General features: G+C 37.9%; 2 protein-coding genes and 1 long non-coding RNA gene across 16 annotated transcripts in view; 1 reads left to right on the top strand and 2 right to left on the bottom strand.

Annotated features, from left to right (window-relative positions):
- Positions 1 to 25,836, top strand: part of runx2b (RUNX family transcription factor 2b) — a 292,292-nt gene that overhangs the window by 5,145 nt on the left and 261,311 nt on the right. The gene's annotated exons all lie outside the window — the stretch shown is intronic.
- Positions 1 to 25,836, bottom strand: part of opn8a (opsin 8, group member a) — a 44,820-nt gene that overhangs the window by 16,462 nt on the left and 2,522 nt on the right.
- Positions 16,264 to 23,923, bottom strand: LOC147839455 (uncharacterized). 2 transcript variants are annotated; one of them, XR_015518999.1, is made up of 2 exons: positions 23,737 to 23,923; positions 16,264 to 18,255 (listed from the first exon to the last, which is right to left on the bottom strand). It is a non-coding gene; the product is annotated as an uncharacterized LOC147839455 (long non-coding RNA). The 2 variants fall into 2 exon arrangements; XR_015518998.1 differs by lacking the exon at positions 23,737 to 23,923 and adding an exon at positions 19,006 to 19,805.

The following is a 25,836-nucleotide window of genomic DNA, read 5'->3' as shown; positions in this document are numbered from 1 at the left end:
TTAAGGGAGAACTATAAATATTGAGTACATTTTGTTCTTATTTTGAGTGAATTATCCATTGGCTGTTGGTCACATGAACTAGAACTGGCAGCCACTTTTTTCCAGGGGTTTCAGTACAGCGTAACCGCTTCCACGTCATCGAGTGGGCGTGGCCTATCTGTGAATTTGCATAGGTCACGGATCATGCGCAGATTGTGAAAACAGCCGTTTGATTCAGATACCTGTACGTATTCGCAGGGGTTTCGTGTCCAATGCCTTTTATATGCAGTACAAAATAGCTGTCCTGATCGCAGGTGTTTCATGTGAAGTCAGTCTATGTTATATTAAACAAATTAACTTAAGATACCTCTCAGGTTACACTAGTACTGTTATAACTTAAGATACCTGTCCCAATCCCACGGCTTTTGTGTCAAATACTTTATATATCATATACAGTAGCATCAGATACCTGTCCTGATGCCAGGGGTTTCATGTATGATCACTTATATATACAGTAACATCGGATACCTGTCCTGATCTCAGGGGTTTCATGTATAATTACTTTTATATTAGTTAACATCAGATACCTGTCCTGATCCCAGGTGTTTCATGTATGATCACTTTTATATACATTAACATCAGATACATGTCCTGATCCCAGGTGTTTCATGTATGATTACTTTTATATACAGTAACATCAGATACCTGTCCTGATCCCAGGTGTTTCATGTATGATTACTTTTATATACAGTAACATCAGATACCTGTCCTGATCTCAGGTGTTTCATGTATGATCACTTTTATATTATATACATTAACATCAGATACCTGTCCTGATCTCAGGTGTTTCATGTATGATCACTTTTATATACAGTAACATCAGATACCTGTCCTGATCTCAGGTGTTTCATGTATGATCACTTTTATATACAGTAACATCAGATACCTGTCCTGATCTCAGGTGTTTCATGTATGATCACTTTTATATTATATACAGTAAAATCAGATACCTGTCCTGATCCCAGGTGTTTCATGTATGATCACTTTTATATTATATACATTAACATCAGATACCTGTCCTGATCCCAGGTGTTTCATGTATGATCACTTTTATATACAGTAACATCAGATACCTGTCCTGATCTCAGGTGTTTCATGTATGATCACTTTTATATTATATACATTAACATCAGATACCTGTCCTGATCTCAGGTGTTTCATGTATGATCAATTTTATATACATTAACATCAGATACCTGTCCTAAACCCCGGGGGTTTCATGTATGATCACTTTTATATATATTAACATCAAATACCTGTCCTGATCTCAGGGGTTTCATGTATGATCACTTTTATATTAGTTAACATCAGATACCTGTCCTGATCTCAGGGGTTTCATGTATGATCACTTTTATATTAGTTAACATCAGATACCTGTCCTGATCTCAGGGGTTTCATGTATGATCACTTTTATATTAGTTAACATCAGATACCTGTCCTGATCCCAGTGGTTTCATGTATGATCACTTTTATATTAGTTAACATCAGATACCTGTCCTGATCCCAGGGGTTCATGTATGATCACTTTTATATTAGTTAACATCAGATACCTGTCCTGATCCCAGGGGTTTCATGTATGATCACTTTTATATTAGTTAACATCAGATACCTGTCCTGATCCCAGGGGTTTCATGTATGATCACTTTTATATTAGTTAACATCAGATACCTGTCCTGATCTCAGTTGTTTTGTGTATGATGACTGTAAATAAAAATAGAAAATAAATATGAGCTATGTTAGTTAACTAAGATCGAGAAAGAAAAATTAACCACGATTTATTACAGAAAATGTGGTATTTATTTGTTAAAACATGACTGAATACCATATTTTAAACTACAAAAACACGGTTAATCTTACCACAACCATTATTATTTCGTTTAAAATGGAAGTACAAAAGCCCAGAGACAGTAAAACGGAGTAAAACGAGGTCAGCTGTTTTTGCTAATGAAATCTTTAAAATATAACATTATAAAAACAAAAAAATAACCTGTATGATTGCTTTTTTCCCTCGTTATCCACCGCGGTAGGTTCTTTATCCATAATCATCCTGTTTGAAATGATCGCGCTAAAAAAGAACCTGTACTGCGCATGATCGGTGACCTCTCAGTATTGGGTTTTTTTTAAGGGGGCGTTTCCCAAACACCGACCGAGCCACGCCCATTTTACTTCGTGGTAATGAAACCCCTGGAATTTAGTGCATGCCAACTAGAACTAGACATATTATGCTGATGTTGCTCAGATGTTCTGAACTTTTTTTTTTTCTTTTTGCTGCTGCTTAGTTTTAGTAAAGTATCTTTTTTATCAGGCTTTTAGATCAGAAACTTGAACTTGTTTTGCATAATAAAATGAGACCACTTTAAATAATTCACTTTGACTGTCCACTTAAAGCATAAAGGATTGTGGATGACTAAGGAGAATATAAGTCATACAGTCAGTTCTGTACAAGACTTTTCCGCAAATTAGTTTCTGTGAATGATATTTCTGAATTGGACAGGTGTTTAAATCTCAAAAAATGTCAAGACATCCTTTAATCATTCAAAGTTCCCAGAAGATAAAGCACAAGCATTTTCAATGACTGGAATATGTGCAACATTTTGAATAATCATCAGATATTAGCAATTTATATAACCTTATTGTAAATATTTGACTTAATTTCTTAAAAATGTATATGTATATATAAAAGATTCTGAGTTCATGTTGCACGATTTTCAAAGTAGTGGCGTCACAGATGTTTTTACACTGCATGACTAACTGGGGTAGTGTTCTGTGACTGCTGTGTTTACACTGCAAGATGGATGGATGGACACTTAATGACTTTATAATAGCAGGGCTAGAAATTGCGACCATTTTGGTCGCATATGCACCCGAAATTTAATTTATGTGACCTCATAATATATTTGGGAGCATTTCTGCGACAGCATATAATGGTTGTAGTGCAACCTTTTTTTCTCTCTCTAAAAACGTGCTGAATCGGTCAGATGACAGGGAGCTATTGTGACCACAGGAAATGCAAATGACTGAAGAGTGAAAAGTACCCAGCATTTCGATGTGTTGCATTCACTGCGTGTTCAGCGCAAATGTCCGTTAATGTAAAATCTAACTTAAACTGATGCGGCTTATAACAAAGAGCGGTATTGCACCGGTGGTCATCTGGAAAATCTTGCGTTGCCTGATCATATATTGGGTCGGCTGACTCGCCTGCTTTCCACAAACACAAAAAAATGTAAATCAGCTCATGCCGAAACTGAGCATTTAAATGACACAAACCGAAACCAAAACTTTTAAAAGTGAGACTTTTCTTTCTTTCTTTTGTCTGTACTTTCTTTTTTTATATTTAATTACTGATGACTGCTTTGCAGCTTTCAGCCTTAAATTGAATTATTTATTATAATCTTTAGTTTGTTTTGTAGCAGGAATATTATTTATTAAACTGACATGCATATAAAACAAATGTGCAAAAAAATATTTCTTACTGCAATGCTTAATTTTTGTTTGATGCAAACCATAAATATACGACTTTTATAGCAGATAACTCTCATTCAAGGCAGAATGATCATGAGAAATGTAATTCATTGTTAGTGTTATCGACATCGTCGTCGTCATTAATATTTTATAATTATTAGACATTCATTTTGAAATTATTGCACAAATATTAAGTCATCACAGCATTAGCTAGATGGTTGTTTCTGTTTTTTGTTACTCCTAATTGCTGTTGTTTTCAAATACAATAAATCCCTTAATATACAATTTGCAGCGGTGCTCATTCATTTTTGGTGAGTGTTCCTAAATTTTTTCTGGTGCCCCTAAATATTTAAAGTTGGGAGCACCGGTGCTACCAAGTAAAAAAGTTAATTTCGAGCCCTGAATAGGAAATATTGCAGACAACTTTGTCTCTGTCTGCAAACTTGGTCTCTCAACCAAACACACGTGAGAAGTGAAATCAATGCAACATCACATAGTAGCCTATATTAACTAAACTACATAATGGGGAAGAAACATTTAGTGGGATAGAAAATGAACTTCTCTTGCTCATCTGGGTTTTGAAGCGATTTAGCACCTTCTCTTTAACTGTTTTCTTTTTTGACCCAGTTGTGGTATTGCTCAGATGACGTGTCCGAAAACGGGTGCTGCTGCCAAATTTCCACTAGTTTTCCTACATTTCTTGGGTATAAATAGACAGAAAAGAAGCACTTTGAACTTCTCCCCAACCTCCTGCTGGCCTGCAGATACACATACTAGTGTATGCTGCTCTCTCATTGGCTGAGGGGTAATCACTGACGCTATTTTCAAACAGAACTCATTTCACACGGCAGGATTTTGAATCGCCGACAGCTCCAGATATTTAGCATGCCAAATATCTGACGAGTGTGGGTGACTTATCTGCAATTCTCTCAGATCGCTTCTTTGGTAGTTCACACTGTGTGATTGTTGCCCATGTGAACGAGCACATTTGCCTGTGATTTCAGGCATTTGTCAAAAAAACATTTCTCAAACCTATCAGGGAGTCAAAGTCAGGGCTAAACTTGTGCAGTCTGAATTCAGCATTAGGGGAAAAAGTTACATCCTTCAAAATTTCAGATGGTAACAGTTCAATGTGTTTCCTCAACACCACGCTAGCCACCGCGTTTGCGACAGAAATATCGGCAAAATGCGCCTGTAGCTTTTGACCGTTGGGTGGTGCTTTAACCATAGACTTTGTCAGCTAAATTGTTTACACACAATTTTTAAGGTGGCCAGCTTTGCCTTTTCACAATACTTGATAGGACAGTACTGTATGTGTACCCTATACTCAAGTACTGTACTGTATGTAATGTGATGTTTATGTTTTAGAAAATATGTTCACAATATAGGTGGCACGGTGGCTCAGTGTTTAGCACTTTTCCTTCACAGCAAGAAGGTCGCTGGTTTGAGTTCCAGCTGAGCCAATTAGCATTTCTGTATGGAGTTTGCATGTTCTCCTCATGTTGCTGTGGGTTTGCCCAAAAATATGGGTGAATTAAGGAAACTAAATTTAGCTGTAGTATGGGTGTATGGTTGTTTCACTGTTCTGGTTTGCGGTCGGAAGGGCATAAAACATATGGTGGAATAGTTGGCGGTTCATTCCGCTGTGGTGACCCCTGATTAACAAGAGTGAAGAACGGTCGCGTAGTGGGTAGTGCGATGGCCTTACAGTAGGGTCAGTTGACATTTCTGTGTCTGTTTTCCTCTACAGTCCAAAGACTTGTGCTATAACTGAATTGAATAAGCTGAATTGGCCATAGTGTATGTGTGTGAATGTAAGAGTGTATGAGTGTTTCCTGGTGTTGTGTTGCATCTGGAAGGGTGTCCGCTGCTTAAAACATATGCTGGATAAGTTGGCGGTTCATTCCGCTGTGGCTACCCCTGATTAATAAAGGGAACAAAAAGAAAATGAATGTTAGAAGTTTTTTTTTTTTCCTATTATGGATGTCAATAAGTTTCCATCAGTTTTCGAAAACGTCTTCCTTCTTTGTTCAACAGACCAATCTCCTAAAAGGTTTGCAACCACTTGAGGGCGAGTAAATGGTAAGTAAATTAAATTTTTGGGGAGAGAACTATCCCTTTAATGTCAAGTCGGTGACAACATCTATTCATGTCACTTTCAGAAATCGAGGTATAAAGACAGACAGGTCAAAACAGAAAAGCCTCACAGGTATTCTTTTAAACCTTTAAAACAAATGCACTCTGACATAAGCATCTAATGCAGTACTCTTACTGTCTTCACAGCATTGAAAACAGACGGCTGCTAATTAGAAAAATTAATTACAGCCATTATTTTGCCATCTGCTCTTACGAACTGTCTCCATTTTGAGGTGCTAAAAAGTAATTAATCAAACTAACAATAATGCTTCATAACCTCTGTTTAATCTCGCTCTAATCAGTCAAAGTGCCTGCATTGTGTGCCTAGCAGAAAAGCTTTTACCCTGTTGTTTAACAGTGAACGGAGCAGGTAAACTGTTTGCATAACGATGCTATAGTGATAAGATTTAACGCCAATTCTAAAGCACGGCACGTTTTCTTGTGTTATCAGGAATTATACAGACATGAGAGACGTTCATTAATCGCTGTCAGATATTTCACGATGGCATTCTTAGGGAATTTTTGCATGGATCCAATGGTAAACACATTAAAATGAGCCATTTCTGAGAGTGTTACAAAGACGTTGATCAGCTCAGTGATTTCCTTTGTACAGCTCAGTGGAGCGTGAAGTCAGATTTTCCTGAGCACATCAGGTGGGCATTTTCAGGATGCATTGCTCTGTCCTTTTGCTCCGCACGCACTGGCCGAAAGATGAAAAAAGCTGCTTTCAGTACAATTGGCCGAGGCATTCTGAAGTCCGCTGTTTATGTCACATCCTATCCATTAAGATGCCTTTAGTGTGTCTGTTTCAAAGGGATAGTTCACACAAACATGACATCCTCATTAACTCACCCTCATGTGGTTTTAAACCTTTCTGAGTTTCTTTCTTCTGTTGAACACAAGAGAATGTGTTTTGAAGAATGCTGGTTGCTGGGACTCATCCACTTTTTCCACAGTAGGAAAAAGAAATGACTATGGAGGTCAATGTGTGCATTTTTCAAATAGATTCATTTGTATTCACCCAAAGAAGGAAACTCCGATGAACAAGGTTTACATGCTGTAAAAAATAATGAAGCACCAGTGTTGCTTTTTCATTGCTGATTTTTAAGCACATGGGCTTAGGCATGGGATGATAACAAGGTATACCGCGGTTTGGAAGTCAAGGTTTTAAAACCGCCAAAATTTACTGTAATACTGTTCCAAAGGTATATATATATGATTTTTTTTATTTACACTTTTTTTTTTTTTTTTTTTTAGACAACAGTAACTTCAGCAGAAAAAATATCCAAAGACGCCATTTAAATAGTAATGAAATCTGTGATTTTGAAAACGGCAGAAGTCAATGTTTGATTTGAATTATTTAGTTTGATATGTTTTCTGTTCCAAATCTTTTAAAATGTAAAGTATACTGTTTTTAAAGGGGATTTTTTTTGTTTTTTGTTTTACCCAGACATTTATAAAGAATGTATTTTAGAGAAGTAATCACAATATCATGAGACCGTGAAACCGTGATATTTCTATCCATGGTTATCATACCGTCCAGCCTGATCTCACGAGGACACGTAAGTATTATACGTTTTGTCAGTTTAGTGGCTAATTCATACGAATTCGTACAAAAATTTAAGATTTTAAAAAGGAGGCGTGGCCCCCAACACCGCCCCTAACCCCAACCTTCAATGGGTAATGAGCAAATTGTACTTAATTGTACGACTTAGATCGTACAAATTCATATGAATTAGCCACTAAATCAAAAAGTTACGAATTGGCGTGAGATTGCGTTGTACCGTCAGAATCTTTTACTGGCCCATGCCTACATAGGCTAGAGTTGTATTTGATTTATCTTTTAATTTTATGTTCAAACAAGAGACAAAAATAATTAAATATGAGTAAAGCAAGGTGCTTTTATTGCTTGCTGAACAATCTGCAGTTTGATTTTATTTTATTTTACTCTGGGCTGGGCGATTTTTTTTAAAATCGGTATTTATTGACCGAACATCATTGTCAATAACAATGAAAAAAGAAGTGTGGACAAGCACAAGCGAGGTATAAAGTTTCAATATGAAATGCTATAGTTTTATTAAAATGTAGCTGCTGAGCGCGTGCCTTGCAATCAGTGCTAATAAGCTTAGGGTGCAAGTTTGTAATTTCCAATAGAGGCAGGTGACTTGCAGGCACAGGAATGACGAACACATGGCGCTCTTGGATTTTCCAGGTACACCTAGTTGGAAAAACATCTTAATTTTTCAGAATGCCGGTAGTGCTTCACACATCTGCTTCACACTTAGTATGGAATATACACATTTCAGTAACTAAATTTGTTTTGTTTGCAGATTTTGAGGTTTTCTGTATTATTATTATTATTCACACCTTAAAGTTTGCTTTGATTGTTCAGTGTTAACACTTTATCATTGCACACTTTTTTTTATTTATCATAAGTGTTAAAGAAACTCTTAAACTTGTTTATTTTATAAGACATAAGAAACAAAATATTTTTGTTTATTTTGTTTGACTATTAAAGCTGTTTGCCCTAGTAATGTTGGTAAATTAATATAAAATGGTTAAATAAAATTAAAAAACAGCCTAATATTCTTAAATGGATTGTTAAAAATATTTAATAACTATTGATACCGAATGAAATCTGAAACATGATATCGTTATATATTTTTTTGCAATCTCGTCCAGCCCAACTAGATAAACTATCCAGCTCATCAGTTAAACTAGATGCATAGTTTGTAATTCAATATACACTTGCTCGCACATGGAAGTTACACAATAAAATATATGTGCAGTCTTTCATGGTCGTCCATTTATAGGTGCAGAAATGCAAACCTGTTATTGTTTATTTAATATCATAAATGTCATTGAGAACCACTAAAAATATCTCAAAACACTGAAAACAAAAGTTTGATTAATAAGTTAGGGGATAATTATAACTTTGGTTCACTGAGGCATCTACCCCCACCCCCACCCTTGTCAATGTATAATTTCCACCCTTTTTTGTTGGACTGTATTTCAAAATATGAAGTACAAACATAATGATTTTAAATGTAGTTTTGTGAAATTTGACACTGGACCACAAAAAGAGTCTTATGACGCATGGGTATATTTCAGCAATAACCAAAAATACATTTAATGTGTCAAAAAGATTTTTCTTCAATATGAAAAATCATTTGAATGTTATTAAATGTTTCATAAAGACATTTACTACTGTAAATATATATCTAAACACAGTTTTTTATTTAGTAAATTGCTTTAGATGACTTTTCATTTTATTTAGGCTTAAGCTTTCTTCAAGGGTTGCCACTGCAGAATGAACCACCAACTTATCCAGCATTTGTTATACACAGTGGATGCCCTTTCAGTCGTAACCCATCACTGGAAAACATCCATACACACTCACATTCACACACACTATGGCCAATTTAGTTATTCAATTAACCTATAGTGCATGTCTTTTGATTGAGTGGGGAAAACCAGAGCACCTTGAGGAAACCCACGTAAACACGGAAGAACATGCAAACTCCACACAGAAATGCCAACTGACCCTGTCAGGACTCAAACCAGCGACCTTCTTGCTGTGAGGCAACAGTGCCAACCACTGAGCCACCGTGCTGCCAAATTTAGACAACTTTCCACAGAATTTTCACAGTATTTTGAACTCTCAGATTCTAGATTTTAAAACAGTTGTATGTCACAATGGAAAGCTTATTTATTCAGCTTTCAGGCAATGTATAAATCTCAATTCAGAACAATTTAGTCACAGACCAGAATCACAAATGATGTTACATAAAACAGAGCTGCATGAAAACAAAAATAATAGACAGAATAATTACTCTGATTAACTTTCTGCCTGCCTGTAGGTGGTGCTAATACAACACTATTAATGAACATTAAAGGTGCAGTAGGTAATTGTCTTCAGAAACATTTTTTGTGGTGCTGGTTAAAAAGTCTCTTCACATTCCATTAGGAATGATTAAAGTAAATGATCTAAATGTTTTTTAACACCTTCTGGGTAAGGCATAAGACAATAAAATGTTCATCCAATTAAATATTGTTGCTGATAATTCTGATAGGTAGCCCAAATTGTCTGTCAGCAAATGTATATTTGAGCGTGTTTGTGATTTCAGGAGGGATGGCAGGGGAGGGATTATATTTGAAACTTCTTTATGCCAACCGTTTAGCATTTTGGCAGATCACCTACTGCACCTTTAAGTCCTTGGTTAGCGTTACAAGCAGCACTGTGCTTTTAAAAATAGTTTTTAATAGAACTTTTTATGAGGATAGTCAATTCCCTGCATAAATGGAGAGAAATTATAATAATTCACTGTTTAACACATCATATCAAACTGTGGCTGCAGATTTATGTTTCTGACAGTTTTTTTTTAATACAACCAATTATCCACACATAAAATAAAACCAAGCAATGGGCAAGTATACTAAATGAATTCATAGATGTTAGATTTTCCTTTTCACAGATGAGATGCTGAATTTAAGCTATAATGAAACTGCCCAATATTGTTGATCTTATCCGTTAGTGTGATCTTGTACTTAATGCCGAGCATTACAGTCACAGAAGTGTGAAATGAATGATTGGTATTATAAATGGTCTCAGAAGCTGATGTGATCTTTGGATTTTTCAATTACTGGCTTTCAATTACTTTTCCTGAATTGAGGAACGGAACCAACAGTGTTCCAGTAACTAGACCCTATAATGAGGCAGTTTTGTGTGTTATGTTTAGGGCCAGACATAATCTGTGGACATTTTTTGCTATTTCTGCACAGAAGTGTAGTAAAAATCTGCGAATTTATGCGGAATGATTTTAGGAGTATCATAACTAAAACCTAAAACCTGGCAAAAAATCTGTAAAATTCCTAGTTATGATCTAAAGGTAGTCAATCGCTATGCTTCTTTCCAAAAATGCAAATTAACTTTATTGAGCAAAACTGGAATATCGCATAAAAGTTGTGCAAATAAAGCAGCGCTTCCATCCAATGAGTCAAAGAGAAAAAATTTGCCACTTCCTGATTAACCGGCGCCAATGATCAACAAAATCGGCTGCGGTAGAAGAAGCTGTGTGAATCTTTTTTTTATTTAATAAATTACTTGCGGCTTACGCCCCATTCACACAGGACTTCAGCGCCAACGCTTGACAGAGGGTGTGTCTGAAGTTGGGGCTGATGCAATCGTCATAGCAGCGTTAGCCAATAAAATGAGTCAGCAATAGGCCACAGTCTGAGCTGGTGTATTTGCATACAGCGATCTGATTGGCTGATGCTTCCGTCGCCGCTTAAAGTTGAGCAAGTCCCAACTTCTGAAGAGGCGCCGACGGATCCACAATGCAGTTCGGCAACGCCTGACGTCACCCATTCAAAGTGAATGGGAAGCATTGGCGCTGGTGCCCCGTGTGAATGGGGCTTAAGGATGGGTACCAAAACTCGGTACTTTAACGCTATCAGTGCTACATTTATAAAAGACCGAAGTATCTAAGCTCTGAAGTTAACAGTTATGCTATCGGTACTGGCGAATTCTTGCTGAATAAACATTACTTACAGTAGCTTAATTTAACTGACCAACCTTTTCTAAATTGGCATGTTTGATATTTATCTGCACAGTTGACAATCTCGCATGAGAAATCCTTGTGTTTCCGGCGCGTCAAGTATAAAAGCCTTCACAGTTCTCGGCTATGTGTGTTCACTCAGAGGAAGCTCGCGCTAAGCGCACAGGTAGCTCGCGACACATGCGCACACAGCTCATAAGCTTACGGAGTAAACCAAATTGTATTTCCCGAGTGGACAGCAACAATGCCCATTGCAACAAATGCAACAAGTTGTTTTCTTGTTTAAGCGAGTTTTCTTGTTTAAGCGAGAACACAAGCAATCTGGCCAACTGAAAGTATCTTTAAAAAGTGCTTTAACTGCAATGAAAAGTATTGAAAAGTATGTGACTGCTTGGCAACTAACGGTAATGTTACATCATCCACATTGTTATGCCAGCTGTCAATAACCTAAATTAGTATTTTATTATAGTTAAATAAACACACATTCGGTTACAATTAAAACAGCATTTCTACAGTAGCCTAGATAAATCTTAAACATTAAAAATGCTATTATATCACCTGTATTTAAAAATATAGCCTATCAATAGCCTAATAATAAAATATGCTAATTAAGAGATTATAAAAAATCTTCACATCGCAAGATGCTCCAAAATTGTATTAAAAACACTGTTAACTCATTTATATAAATGCGTTAATGAAAAATCATAAATATTATCTCATTTAACCTAATTTTGCAACTCAAAGAGTGTATTTTCAACTGCAGGGAGCACGAGAAACCAAGAAAGACCCTGACTTCTCCCAGAAAAGGCAGACATGTTGATTTTTCTCCAGAAGAATGGTTAAAGTCATTTTCCTTCAAACTATTATACATTATTTTACAGAAATTTTTTGTTTGTTTTGTTTTACTATTATTCGTTTTGTTTCATTTCACATTAGCTTAATAATAAAATTAAGTGTTTTTAATTCTGTGCAATTTGTTTGTTGTTTTTTCCACAAAAAAGCACTACAAAAAGTATTGATAAGAGGGCCGTTAAAGTACCGTACCGATAAGTGGTATCGATAAGCGTAGTAATATCATTAAAACATTAACGATACCCATCCCTATTGTGTCTTAGAAGATGATGCCGACACATAATGAATGTGTGGTGGCATTTGAAGGCGTTTGACATGTAGCACAGACACTCTTGACAGTTTTGGAGATGATTAATAATATAATAACACTAATACTGAAATTGTTAAGGCATGACCAAAACAAAGTTTTACAATGTGCTCAGCCTGCTGGTTTATCCATTCACACACATTTTTATCATCACATGATCTCTTATAGCAAAATCACATGACTTGTGAAATGTGCATACTGGAATTTGTTCGGTAAAAGTGTTTCCATCATAGTTTATGCACATCTTTTCTTAACGAATAAAAAGTTTATCTCAGTTAAGCGCATATGTTTTTCATGTGCATTTTCTAAATTTATGCACGTCTTGGCTTTTCTATCAACCATTTTTTTATGCACATATACAAAATTCACATAAAAATAGGTGGATGGAAACATAGCTAATGTGTCCAATCAAAAATGTTCCAGAATTTATTTACTGTTGTATTAAAGGGGACTTATTATGCAAAAATCACTTGTATAAGGTTTAAGCACAGTTGTGTGGCAACAGTCATGTTATAACATAGCTTCTAATAGTACAAAATAATCACACTATATCATTTTATTATAATAATTATGGTCACACTATAATTTTTTGTGTAATTATAATAATTCTATAGTTTCTTTTAAGCAAAACTGTGCAGAGGTTGAACTCTTAGCTAACTCTTGTACAGTAAATACCACAGTTTCACTTGGCTATAGATGTAGACATTTAAAGTCATAATGCATGTATTGTGTTGATATGTATTGTGACTCAGCCTTCCTGAGGGCATAGCAGGAGCGCATTTAGTGACCTTATTCTTTTGACCTTCAAATGAGATAAAATAACATTTTTTTAGCTCCAAATGATCTAATGCACTTTTATTTTTTTATCTTGGTATGATGTTTTTCCCCATGGGAACTGGAGGTATTATACTATAAATGTTCTAAATATATATTATAAATATTACTGTGTTATCTTTTGGGCGGCTCAGTGGTTAGCACTGTTCCTTACAGCAAGAAGGTCACTGATTTGTGTCCCAGCTGGACCAGTTGGCACTACTGTGTGGAGTTTGCATGTTCTCCCCATGTTAACATGTGCTCTGGATTCTCTCACAGTTCAAAGACATGCGCTATAGGTGAATTGGATAAACTAAACTGGCCATAGTGTATGAATGTATGTGTGAGTGAGTGTGTATGGACGATTCCCAGTACTGGTTTGCAGTATGCTGGAATAGTTGGCAAATCATTCCACTGTGGCGACCTCTGAAATAGAGACTAAGCTGAATGAAAAATGAATGAATGTAATCTTTTCTCCAAATATTTAAACAATAGTACAAAAGACTATAAAAAGTGATTAGTTACTTTAGTGTAAAAAGTGAGTAAACCAATTATAACAAACTAAGTTGACTCTATTTTATTTATTTAACAAGGAAGTCTCATTGAGTATTAAAATCTCTTTTACAGGAGAGACCTGACCAAGGTAACAGCCATACAGTAAAACAATTACTAAATACAGGAACACCTCATAACATTTCATCAATTCTCTCAACAAAAACAATCACATGCTTCCAATACCACTCTCTTTATAATGCCTTAATTCACCAAAAGACACAGTTTTATCCGTTTGTAAATCTTTTAGTAATTTATTCTATTCCGTGCACAAAAAAAAAAAAAAATTTACCCAGCTCTTTACAAATTCGAGGTAAATTAAAAAGCAAACACTTTGAGTGCATGCTTGCCAGAACTAAGACAAAAATTTAGCCCTTATCGGTACCCCTCTTTTTGTGCATTTATGTGAAGGGGTTTATGCGTAGCCAGTTGTCTTTAGCTTTAAGGCATAGAGCTAAGGGTAAGAGCTGGATAGCCTTTGAAATAGAGATTTTCCAGGACCTCACTAGAAATCAAAGGGATACGAAAATTTTCTCACATACACCGGCTGCAATGACAACATGGCTGCATACACGAGTCTGGAGATGCAAAAATTTAGTATTGTTTTGGCATTATTCCACTTTTTACAACAAACAAGCGTATGTTTTAATACATTCATAAGGTTGTTTGTGTTTTAGGGTCATGCTTAAAAAAAAAACAATAAAAAAGTGCAAAATTTTGCTTTCTATAATCCATAATTATAACTCCAGTATAGTAGTCCCGCAACATACGTTCACATGTGCCACTCGAATACCTTTTCAGGAAAGTCTAATGGGAATGTGCTTTTTATTGTGTCTGGTATGAAGTTGTTTTCATGTGTTTAGATGAATATGGCCACGGTGTAAATACACAGTGCAGTTAGGATCTTATTGCCACAATATTTCGTTATAATAACATGATATTTTTGCGATCTGTGATTTCCTGAAGAAAGAAAAATTTGAATTGGGATTGGGCCTTAAGTTAGTAGTAGTAGAAGACTTAACAATGTAGTTCATTTACTTAACAAAATTATTTTAAGTTAATTGAAGTCTATTAAATGATTTTATCTTAAATCACTTAAAGTCATAGGGCTCTATTTTGACGATCTAGGCGCAAAGTCCAAAGCGCAGAGCGCAAAAGCATTAAGGGCTTGTCCAAATGAACTTTTACTATTTTAAGGACGGAAAAACCCGCTCTGCCCCGTGGCGCAAAGTCTTACAGGGTTGAGCTCTTCTCTTAATGAGTTATGGGTGTGTTTTGAGAATAAACCAATCAGAGTCTCATCTCCACATTTCCTTTCAGTCAGTTTCAGTCCATTTGCTATTTACATGGTGGACTTTGTAACTGGAAAAACTGAGCACTTCACTGGTGAGAAAACAGTTAAACAGACCATTTATAGTAAGAGAATGAGCCTTATTCTTTACTTTTTTACTTAACCCCCCCCCCCTCCTCCACCGGATGAAGGCAATGTATTGTGTATTGCTGTACATTCTGTGCATTCTGTGTGTATTAAACAATGTTTAAGCAAGACACACAACTGGCAATTAATTGCTTTAAAAGCTACATATAGAGTTTACAGAGGCCCATTGTGGCTTTTTTTTTGTAAATAGTTTATACTTTGTGTAGAACAAAAAATACATTTTATCCAGAGTTTACGGAGGCCCATTTTGTGATTTGTGCTATGGAGAATCTTTTATGTTGAAAAGAGCATAATAGTCCTAATTTATATCTGTGCTGATAAAAACTGATGCTAAAGAGCTGGTGACAGAGATTGTACGTCAAGAAGAGAAGTGCATCTATTAGAGCATGTGCAGACTGTATTGGTATGCAGAGGTCTGTTTAGTGCATCAATCTTATACAAGAGATTCATTAACCCAAATTGCGTAGTGGCTTTCAGCACCTGCTACATAGTTAATTGCCTGGGAATTTTAATTTACACCTATGAACGTAACTCATCTTGTCTGCAATAACCCATTATTGTATAAAAATAGACTGGTTTCCATGGATCTTCGCTATTTCTCTGTACATCGCTGCTAATAATATTTAAAGTCAGAATGTAGCAGTGACGTAATCTCCTGCTTGATTTAATGTCATCGTTCTGGATTGTCTGAATGAGATCAGGAAGTTATTAGTTGGTTCATCCGTTAGCAGAACTGGCTTGATCATCTTCTATATAAGATTGTGATGGTATGATAACCTTGGATAAAATATTTTGGTTTCACTGTATCTTGATTACAACTGTTCCCCATTGAACACAATATATTTTATTTTAAGAAACATTTATAATATTTTGGAGCAGTAAACATGCATGTCTCGCTAAATAATAAATAGTTGACTTAATATCACTAAGTTAAAAAACACAGATTTCTTTACAACTTAAAAAGGCATCTTTGAAGATCTTTCTTAAAATAAAGTCAACCTCCGCACTGTTCCGGTCTATGGCATGCAGGGGCGGATTGGCCATGTAGTGGCAATTTTCTTTAAAGAGGCGCTCTCTGTGGTCAAGAAACAAAGTCTTACTCGGAATGTCTTTTTAAAGTTTTATTCTTTGCAAAGAAGGTCACAGTCATACAGCAACAACAGTTTCTGCAGAGTGAGACACTGAAGTCAAGTGTGTTCACCCTTTTATCTGGTTTTTACTGCTTACAAGGTCAAACCCTAATACTGCCCATTCTGACGACAGTTTCTACAGAATGAGACACTGAAGCAAAGTATGTTCACTGTTCTATCTAGTTTGTACTGCTTGCAAGGTCAAATCCTAATAAGGCCCATTCTGTACGTGCATCAGGTGCTCCGCTGTTTCTGCTGTAAGTTTCCACTACACATGTTTATCTAAAATGAATTTCCATTACAATTCCTCTCTTTTTATCATTCATTGATAACTCATTATTAAATTCATTTTTCAATTGATTTCTAAAATCACACTGGTTAATCATTTAACAGTTTTCTGCTCACATCAAATACACTAGAGATGTTTAAACACTCTTCTTAATATAGTTTCCCCATTAAGAGTTACCTTTCAAAACATCCCTCTTCCCTGGGAGCCGGGCTAAACGAATAATCACTGTTATTGCGCTCCTGACCGAAATCAGACCCTCAGTCACCCCTCAGAGGTTCAAATCACAGAAATTGCCTGTTATTTTCACATTATTGATTTGTTCACACAACAAAATTCTGAAAGCATTTCTTCAATCAGTTAAAAAATTACTAACACTCTACATTATCAATTCATCAATAACACTCACAAACATAGGAACACATTGTTGTTTCTGTACTCTTAAACATACATCACATTTACACTCTTCTCTCGATTTTCATGCAAATGATCACTCTTTTAAGACCTGTTACAGAACATACCAACTCATGCAGTTTGCTGTTTTTGTTTGGATAGACCCAAAATACATATAAGCAAGCAGATAGTTATCTCAAATTTCAAAAAGTCAGGTCCGTTAATATTTTCCCAATTAAGTAACAGCTGTTACCTAAAATTTTGTTCTCAATTTGTTTACGGTTTTTCTTTATCCATATCCATGTAGCTACTGTTATCGTCAAAGTCATAATCAAAATCATGACCCATGTCAACATTCATACCCTCTTTTTTAACCGCCATCTTTACCATCAGATGGGATGTTGTAGATGTAATCTGTCTGCCCACTGACCATGATACAAATCTGAATATACATGGCAGACAACATAATATCACTAGACCCACCCCCAATACAGGTAACACCGAAGTAAAGGCCCAGTAGATCCAGTTTCCCCTCTTAAACAACAGCCAATCTAGCCATCAGTTGTTTAAATTCTTAGGCTCTTTTACGGCCATTCTCATGTGGGCTACAATGTCAGAAATGGTTTGCTGGAATCAGGTTAATGAAAACAACAGAACACTCAGTGATAATAATAGCAACATCAGTGTGATTTGTCTCAATCCACACACTCCATTGCCAGTTCCAGAGCAAGGAAGATGACGTAACATAATGTCAATGATAGTAACGTCAGCCACAACGTGTTTTTTTTTCAGCCCACACATACCTGGCACTCGGAATGGATGCCAGCGAATCTTTTCGTTCATCTTCAGATCTTTAATGCGATGGTCAATCACAGCTTATTCACCTCTCTTTTGGTCGCTTTCTCCTCCGTCTGCTGCTTGGTGTTGTATTCAGAAGTTACTGTCCCACACACACCTCTTGACCTTGTTGTTTCTCCCCAGCTGTGACCTTGCTTCACTCAGATAGCAGCCTGCTGTTTTCTTCAGACAGCTTCAGAGCCCCTCTTTCTCTCCTACTCCCTCGTGGAATCCTTCTCAGGAGATGGAACTTTCCAGCAGTGCCCAGCATGCACCCACGTCGCCCGCTCTGCGACCTTCACCGCTGTCTCAGTGGTCAGTAGCACTTGAAATGGACCCAACCAGAGTTTCGCTCTCCAGCTCTTTCTCCTTAGGTCCCTGATCACCACGAAATCGCCAGGCCTCAGACTGTGCAGTGGTCTCTCAGCAGCCTTCCCCTGTGCGGCCTTTACCTGCACACAAACATCGGACAACACATGAGACAATTCTTTACAATAATTCAACATGTCATTCTCACACACATCTGTTGAGGGCAGCTGCTGTTTTCCCCCATTCACACCTACACGCGGTGGTTTACCAAAGAGAATTTCAAACGGGCTCAAATTCATTTTTGATCTTTTTCTCATTCTCATGTACATCAGGACAATGGGTAAAGCTTGAACCCATGTAAGCCCTGTGTCTTCACAACATTTTGCCAATTTGTTTTTCAGGATGCCATTTTCTCTTTCAACAGCTCCACCTGAAGCCGGATGGTAACTGCAATATGTTCTCAAATCAATTTCCAAATATTGGCCCACTTGTTTGATTGCTTCATTAACAAAATAAGTACCATTATCTGAACTTATTTTTCGTGGTATTCCCCATCTCGGCACAATTTCAGTCAGTAACGCTTTTGCTACCGCAGCCGAATCTTGTTTTGAGGTTGGAAAAACTTCAACCCATTTTAAACACGTCAACCATCACCGAACAGTACCTTTTCCCATTGCATGGGGATAATTCAATGAAATCCATTATCAAATATTCAAAAGGCCCTGCTGGAGGTGGATGAGATGATAGTGGAACTTTTATCGCTCTGGCCACATTATGTGTGTTGCAAATTACACATCGTCTACAGAAATTGTCCGCAAATGCAGTGAACCCCTTTGTGAACCACAGTTTGTTCATTTGCGCAACCATTGCTGTTTTTGACACATGATCTTTACCGTGAAGTAATTTTGCATAATGTTGGAAAAAATGTTTTGGTAAACACGCCTTGCCCTCAGCACTCTTCCACACATTATCTTTCATCACACAGCCAGACTGTCTCCACTTGTTCTTCTCCCGCCCCGTCGCAAAGGTCTGCATGTCCTGCAAAGAAGAACACACATCATTGTTATCACCAACAGATAGCAAAGAACATTCAGAGTTGTCCTTGTCTTGGGATGCTGCGACTTTTGCTGCTCCATCTGCCCTGGAGTTACCTACAGAAACAGAATCTTTATTGGTGGTGTGCGCTGCGCATTTACAAATGGCCAGTTTGTCAGGTAGTAAAATCGCATCCAGCAGGGCTGCCACTAAAGGAGCATGGAGTATCGGTCGACCATCAGACTTTAGAAATTTTCTGTGTTTCCACAGAGCCCCAAAATCATGAGCAACCCCAAATGCATATCTTGAGTCAGTGTAAATTGTAGCCACCTTTTCTGCCATCAATTTACATGCTTCTGTCAATGCCACGAGCTCTGCGGCCTGTGCAGAATAGTGCCCTGGTAATTTCCCAGAGGCCACCACATCAAATTCAGTTGTTACAGCGTAACCAACTTTATTCTGGCCTGTTTGTGGATCTTTAAATGCTGAACCATCCACAAAGAGGACATTGTCACAATTTTCAAGTGGTTCGTCAGAAAGGTCAGGTCGTGGCGAACACACCTGTTCAAGTGCTGTTAAACAACAATGATGCTCTTCCCCATCCTCCTCAGTAGGAAGAAGAGTAGCTGCATTCAAACCAGTACATCGTTTAACAGTCACATTTGGCATGTCTAACAAGATAGTGTGATATCTCAGCCAGCGGGCTGTTGACAGATGCGATGTTTTTTGTTCTTGGAGTATCATGGACACAGAATGTGGCACCATCAGTATCAGATCAGAATAACCAACAAAATCTCTTGAAGCCATCACAGCTTTTTCCGCAGCCGCCACTGCTCTTAAGCAACGTGGCAGGCCTGCTGCTACAGGGTCAAGTTTGCTCAAAGTAGGCCACAGGTCGCAATCTACCTCCATGATCCTGTAGGAGCAATGACGTCATGAACCCACTTCTTTCATCTACCATCTGAACAAATGGTTTTGTTGGTACAGGTAAACCCAATGCAGGGGCTTCAGCCATTTGTAATTTCATGTTTACAAATGCCTCCTCTGCCTCTGTCGTCCACCGTAGTTTGTCAGTGGATTTCATTTCCTTCCCTAATGTTAGGGCTCTCAGGGGTTGTTCCAAAATTGCATAATTTGGAATAAATGTGCGACAATATGAGCACATACCCAAAAAAGACAACATTTGTTTTTTTGTTAGTGGTTTTGGTACATTTTTTATACCACTTACCCTTTTTTCAGACAGAGATTTACTGTGTGGTGTAATGACATGCCCCAAAAAAGTTACCTTTTGTTTAACAAACTGCAATTTTGTCAAACTGACCTTGTGGCCCTCCTTAGCCAAATGCCTAAGGAGAGTCACAGTGTCTTTCACACACGTCTCTTCATTCTCAGCACATATCAACAAGTCATCAACATACTGTAACAAAGCAGTTCCAGCTGTCAGGGTCAAAGGTTCCAAACTTCTTAACAACGCTTCATTGTACAAAGTTGGAGATGCTGAAAAACCCTGACACAAACGTGTAAAGGTGTAGCCTTTGCCATTAAAATTAAATGCAAACCAAAACTGGCTGTCTTTGTCCACTGGCAGACTGAAAAATGCATGAGCCAAATCAACCACTGAATAGAATTGTGATTTTTCAGGAATTTGTGACAAAATCGTGTACGGATTTGGAACTAATGGAGCCCTTTGTTTGACAGCTGCATTTACTGCTTAAAAATCCTGTACAAAACGCCATTTAGTAGGCATCCCATTTTCCCTTATCTTTTTAACAGGAAAAATAGGGGTGCGAACCTCAGAATTGTTGCATGGTACAATAACGCCCTGTTCCAGTAAAGACTCAAGTACTGGGGTAATGCCCTCAATGGCTTCCCTTTTCAAAGGATATTGTTGTTGGCATGGTCTGTAATCAGATTTTGCAATGATTGTCACTGGATCACAACCTTTGATTAAACCAACATCATATTTGCTTTTAGCCCACAATTCACTTGGTATTTCTGCTAAAGCTGGGTGTATGTCTGCAGCGTTAAAGTCAACCATGCAAGAGTTCTTTACGCAAAGTTTGTCAATCGCAGTCACAGTTCTTGAAACAGCTGTTTCAGTTTCACTGTCCACCCTAAAGGCCTGCGAGAACGCGCTCCATTCTACCCCTCCCTCTCTGCTGATCCAATCTTTGACTTCAAGACACTGCTTCACAAACGGGCCTAAATCAGCCCAAGACTGATGTTTACCCTTGCAAACTGATATGTGAGGCACAGCCTGTGCTGACATGAGATAGAATGAACGCTGCTTTTCTGACAGAGACACTGAAACTGCACACAGACTATCCTTGCAGTACATTTTCTCTAAAATCAAAGTTTCATTCACATTTGCCTCAAACCAAGCCTTTTCAAACTCTGCATCCCTATCAGTTACGACATGTGACGTACAATGCAGTTCACCAGGAGACATTATATCCCTATCAAAAGGTTTTACACGTTCTTCAGCCAATTTGCAAATTGAATTAGCCCACTCATTGTTTTCAACCAGCCATTCATAAGCCCACTTCGGTGCTTGTGATTCAATTTGTAAACAACAAAATTCCTCTCCTTCAATCACTCTCACACCAGTGGAATCTGCTGTTAAAATCAAGTTTAGTTTACACAAAATGTCCCTTCCGAGGATAGGAACAGGGCATTTTGGTGAACAAACAAATGCATGTCTGAAAATTTTACCCCCCTCTGTCTCACAGGTCAGCGGAGCTGTAAATCGCTCAACCACTGTATGACCAGATCCAGACAGAGACTTGTGAAATTTGTTTGTTAAAGGTATTTCACACTGCAGGTCACATGGTCGTATGCAAGATATGCTAGCTCCACTATCAGCTAGAAACTCAACCAATGTATTCTCAATCAACATAGAATATTTTGCATATTTAAAAAAAATGCGTCACTATTAAAAACAATGTCAAATTTACAGTGGGAAATGCAAGCTTTTCCTTCATTGCAGAGAGCCAGTTTGTCAGTGTTTGTGAATATGTGTGTATAAAATGTGTCTGCATTTAAACATGTTAGTAAAAAAATGTTCACTTCCCTTTACTGTAGCTGTTGGCTGTTTGCCCAGACCCTCTCCATTCTGCTCTTCCCTCTCCGCACATCAGCTCCTCGTTGTTGGTTAGCGCCTTTCGGGTCAATCCTTAACCAAAAGTCCATCTCGGTTGCAAGCGCAGACATTTGGTACCGGTTCACATCACGTGCACGACAGGCTCTGCAGGTTTCATCGCCATATGTCACATACCAGTTTCTCCATCTAGTATCTTTCTCCCCCTTGACACCTTTGTCACCTTTGAACTTGGTTGTCAGGTGTTGGTTGGATCTTTGGTTGGCCACTTGTACCAGAGCCACGCACAGCTCCCTTTCTGCTTTCTTCTTGTCTTGCTCTTGCTTCACTGTCAGCTTGTCTTCAGCATGTTGAGCACACAGCAGAATGTTCGTTAAATGTCCATTTCTCCAGTTCAAACAGATGTCCTCCACTCGCTTGAGGTGGGAATTTCGTTGGTGCGGTCGGAGGTCTTCTGGGACAGTAGCAGTTGAGGTTTGGGTCAGTTCTCAGGGCTCGCAGCTCAGCCATGGGATAGTGATGGTACGGCGGTACATGTATGGAAACAGATGTATAGAAAGGATTAGTAGTGCTAATTACTCTTTCATTCACCCTTTCACATTTTTCATGCCAGCTGCCTCTGCAGCATTTTCCTCTTTGCCTCTTATCTGCCTCCCTGAGCCAACAATCAACAGTGTCTCCATACGACACACACACATGCCTTTCACAACAACAACAACCTGCTTTTCCTTCTGCCTTCTCATCTGCTTTTTCAATATGTTTAACCTAGTAACACTCAACATTCCTTTTCTCTTAGAAACTTGTGATACTTTATTGTTTTCCTATCTCTTGCATGCCTTTTTCTTTTTTTTTTTCTTTTGCCGTATAAATTTCCCATATTCCAAAACACCGGTGTATCATATCTTTTTATTTTGCTTTGAGACTTCCCCATGCTGGCAACAATCTTTCCCCTGGACTTTTTCGGTACCTATTAATCTGTCGGACGTCTCCAACAGATTTCGATTTTTCACCTAAAATCGAAAAGTTAAGCTTTCCAGCTCTAATTTTGTGGCCCCCAATTTCAACCCCCTTTTAGAAGTAAATCGCTTGGCCCCTGATTTCAACCTCCTTCCGGAAGTAAATCGCACAGCCCTAGATTTCAACCTCTTTTTGGAAGTAAATCGCACAGCCCCCTGATTTCAACCCCCTCCCGGGAGTAAATCGCAGTTAGCTAGCCAAACGTGTTAAAAAGGTCTTGATCTTAGTCAGGCGCCAGATCTCACTTGTGTAAGGTCTTGATCTCAGCTAAACGCCAGATCTCACTTGTAAAAAGGTCTCGATCCCCACCTGATGTCAGATCTCACTTGCATTAATCACGCTGCTATCCCACAGAGACAGATCTACCAGCATGGTGATGGCCCAAATTACAGTGAAAAACCCTTTTAATTGCCTAATCAAATGCCCAAAACTGTTCAATTTTCTTTTAGTAACAAACAAAGAATTTGTCTCTTACCAGAGAGTTCAGATGCCACTTGAGTTCTTTTTCCCAGATGTCAGTGGGGTTCCCCTCCGAGCCCTGCGGTCGGCCCCTCAACCCTCAATCGAGCGGGGCAGGGCTGTGACACGAAGTCCCAGGATGATCAGTCACCGTCCGCAGGGTCCGGAAAAGTTCCTCCAAGACATCCCACTATTCTGACACCAAATTGTAGTGGCAATTTTCTTTAAAGAGGCGCTCTCTGTGGTCAAGAAACAAAGTCTTACTCGGAATGTCTTTTTAAAGTTTTATTCTTTGCAAAGAAGGTCACAGTCATACAGCAACAACAGTTTCTGCAGAGTGAGACACTGAAGTCAAGTGTGTTCACCCTTTTATCTGGTTTTTACTGCTTACAAGGTCAAACCCTAATACTGCCCATTCTGACGACAGTTTCTACAGAATGAGACACTGAAGCGAAGTATGTTCACTGTTCTATCTAGTTTGTACTGCTTGCAAGGTCAAATCCTAATAAGGCCCATTCTGTACGTGCATCAGGTGCTCCGCTGTTTCTGCTGTAAGTTTCCACTACACATGTTTATCTAAAATGAATTTCCATTACAGGCCATCTGGCAGATCAGGCAGTTTTCTGCTGAGTCGACGTACTTTTGGGCCGGGCTGATCATCGTCTTAGATCTGATCGGCCCATAAAAGGCTTAGCAGCCTTTCGTTTTTTTTCTGCCTTATTAATTGACGATGCCGTGATCTGTGTGATAAGGTGCTTTATTTTCAGACAGACAGACGGGGCCGGCCCATGTGATACTCTGCAGCCCATTGGTTCTTTTCTTTATTGACATTGGGCTGGCCCAATCTCAAACTCCTGTTTTGGGCTCTGTGTAAGCGTGTATCATCTGTGTGTAACGTGTGTTTGTCAAAATTGAGTCAGAGAGAAGAAACGGAAGGGAGACGCAGGAAAATAGCTGGAAACACACTGGCATTTAATTTAGCGGTGCTAAAAAGTTCTCCGTTCATACTACTACACGGCTAAAAACGCAAATCACGTGACCACACACACTCTGCCAAGAGCTGCAGCCAGTAGGTCAGCGGATGAGCATAACATCAGGTGAGAGTATAGTGCTTGTAGGACAGTTCATCAAAGATCTACTGTTGAATCTCATCTTACTATAGTTGTTTAACGTGATATTGAATTCATCTTGTTGTCTCTATCTAATGACTCTTCGGTCTTTTGAATCACTTGTTCTCAGGTAACTCTGTTTTGGCTGAGTGCAAGAAAAGTTAATATATTAATTTATGTAACCACGTATATTGATTCTGCACATTGACTGATTGCTTACCTTTATCGTATACATTTATTGAACGTTATACTTTAATAATGGCCAATATTGATTATTAAAACTAATATTTCTGCAAAAGAGACGTGGTAAAGTTTGTTCTTTTCAATGAAAATTAAAGGAGGCAATTATATTAGAAGCCTTGTTTTGTTATAAATATGCAGCGTGAAGATGACGATGATGATGAAGTCATATAAATATATAGCTACACGAGGCTGTTTGGTGTCTGTTAATCATAAGTAAAATTTGTTTAATTTTGATATTATATTAGGCTTTTATTGTTAAGGTAAGATGAATGAGGTTATAAAGTACACTGTTCCCTTTGAAGAATTTCCCATGCATCAGCAGGCAGTTTTTGTTATTATTATGTAATGTAGGCTAAGTGAATAGTGTATTGAATAAGCTAAATTGGCTGTAGTGTATGAGTGTGTGTGTGTGAATGAGTGTAAATGGGTGATTTCCGATACTGGGTTGTGGCTGGAAGGGCATCTGCTGCATAAAACATGCTTGAATAGTTGGCAGTTCATTCCGCTGTGGCAACCCCTGATAAATAAGGGACTAAGGCGGCGGAAAATAAATGAATGAATGGTGTATTTTTTTTAGAACTTAACAAAAATCTTTATGGACGGTATACAAAAATATAATTGAGATAAATGTCTGTATCTATTTGTTTATTTATTTCATATATATGGCTTCTTTGTTTTAATAAAATAGGAGTTGATAAGCACATTGGACATGCACACATAGATAGCATTTTAGTTGAATGTAGTGGGCTGCTCTGGCCCAAATT

Source organism: Danio rerio, chromosome 20 (genome assembly GCF_052040795.2).
Source record: "Danio rerio strain M-AB ecotype USA chromosome 20, GRCz13ab, whole genome shotgun sequence".
Classification (NCBI taxonomy): Eukaryota; Metazoa; Chordata; class Actinopteri; order Cypriniformes; family Danionidae; genus Danio; species Danio rerio.
The sequence above is the reverse complement of the archived record's forward strand: the minus strand, read 5'-3'. Positions and strand labels throughout refer to the sequence as shown.